This window comes from Octodon degus, unplaced genomic scaffold, assembly GCF_000260255.1.
Source record: "Octodon degus isolate 3935 unplaced genomic scaffold, OctDeg1.0 scaffold00022, whole genome shotgun sequence".
In the NCBI taxonomy this organism is placed as follows: domain Eukaryota; kingdom Metazoa; phylum Chordata; class Mammalia; order Rodentia; family Octodontidae; genus Octodon; species Octodon degus.
This window is the reverse complement of record NW_004524598.1, coordinates 8893657-8895779: the sequence shown is the minus strand read 5'-3', so window position 1 is coordinate 8895779 and position 2123 is coordinate 8893657.

The following is a 2123-nucleotide window of genomic DNA, read 5'->3' as shown; positions in this document are numbered from 1 at the left end:
GGGCGCGGGACGCCGCGGCACCCGCCCAGACATGCTCGCGCTTTCTTTCTCTCTCACACACACACGCGCACACACTAGCGCCGAGCTTGGGTCCCCCAGGACGTGGCGCCGTAGCCCACCGCGGCTGCGCGCCGGGGCCCCCACGCGCGGCTCCCGCACGTGGTGTCACCCCGGGCGGCACAGCGGGGGGAGGGGAGAGCTGCGCGCCCGGGAAGCCGCCGCCGCACGCACGCCCACGCACCCGCGCCCCTAGCGTGGGAGACAGCCGCGGGCTCCCAGTTCGGGGCTCGGCCGGTTCCAGCCCGAGGGGGCTGCCCCCCAGCAGTGCGGCGCGGGTGCCCTCAACGCAGAACAGCATGCTGGGGATGCCTTGTGGATGCTGGCGCGCGCTAGGAAAAGAACTCCGAGAAAAGCACAGCGGCGGGACAGTCTCCATAGCAATCGCCTTTTAATGTGCCTTGATGGCTTGGAGCGCTTCCCACCAAGAATATTTTAAAAATCGGTGATGTGAATATTTTTGAAGACATCACATGTGTGGCTGCCGGGACTAAATAAGAATTCCGCTGCAGCCTCTGAGAAAAGGTCTCAGGTGTGTAACACGCTCAAGGTCTATTCATGGCTGCCTCCTCACGTCTCCTTGCTGCATAGGCTGTAATTCCATATAAATAAAATAAAATGTTTCAAGGCTTTTTTGTGGGAGGTATCTGGGGTGTGGGGACAGTCCTCAGATAGGAATAGCCATGCGGGGGTAAGACTAAAACAGGCGATCCTCCTTAACAAGATTGTCACCACAGCATGTACTGTCCCCGCCCTTTTGTAGTATTGCAAACAAATCACGTGGATGAACTTCCTTATGTTCAGCACAACAAGAAAAAAAAAAAGGGGGGGGCTGGTCGGCAAGGTGATACAGATCCTACAGGTACTAGCGGCTCAGCACGTGGTGTGCCACAGTAGAGGAAGGGAGCTCAGATTGCAGACTCTGGCTGCCTAAGGGGGAAGTTTGCCTTCTTAGGTACTGTTTACTGAGCACCTGCTATACCCAAGGGCCAGGATTACTTAGTGGGGTCCAAGGATTCTCATCACAGGAAAAAAAAAAAAGCCCTCTCAAACTGTGACTTGTGTCTTGGGTGTTTTAGTAGTTCTGGGTATTGAAGGTGGGTGCAGCCGTCCTCTGGGTGGGTGGCTTCTTCTGATAGGAAGGGCCCTAAATTTTCCAGGTGGAAGCAGAAGAAAATTACTGGTGCATGCAAAGATTTTAACTGAAAAGACTTTAAGTGAAGCGAGTATGTACAGACGATGGGCAGAGTCAGAGAAGCAATACAAGCAGTAGTGGAAAGATATTACCAGCCCTAAAACTCCAGGAGTAAAGGAAAGGGGCTAGAGTCCTGAAAAGAGGCCCCCAAAAGGCGTTATAACTGATGAAGAAGCAATGACATCAAGGAGACAGCCGTGGAAAGAAACACCCCTGATCTCTCTTCCCATCCCCCTCCACTCTTCAACCGGGGATTGAACTCAGGCCCTTGCGCTTGCCAAGGAAGCGCTTATTCCACTGAGCCAGCTCCCCGCTCCCCGCTCCCCGCCCCCACCCCACTCTTTAGTACCTATTTCCTTTATTTCCCTTTACTCAAACCCAACTGGAAGGCAGAGTGCCAGGGAGCCTGGAACGTCCTCAGGCACAGATGAGTAGGAAGGCAGAGGGCAGGTCCCAGCAAAGGGTGAGGTGCAAACAGCATCTCCAGTTCAAGCAGGCATTGCTTGCTGCTCTCTTCCAAGGCAAGCTCTCTTTCTGAACCCGGCTGCTCATCAGTAAAACATTACCTCCTAAGAAGTAGTAGGAAGATTAAATGAAAAGAAAAAATCTTCAGGTTCTTGCGAAGCTCATTTTGTAGGGGCAGTTCTCTAGCCCACTTTTATCCTTTTGAAGGTTTTCTCAAGTGGGTGTGGAGCTTTGCAGCTGGCCCAGAACTAGCTCACCAGCCTGGGGAGGGTTTTGAAATGGGCGCATTCACGCTCCAAAAGCGCTTTTTATTAATGAGACCTGGGAAGTCTGTCCAGGTTCAACCCAAATTCAGACTCTCGGGGCATTCCCAGTCTGGCTGCTGAGTGTGTCTGGCTCATGGACC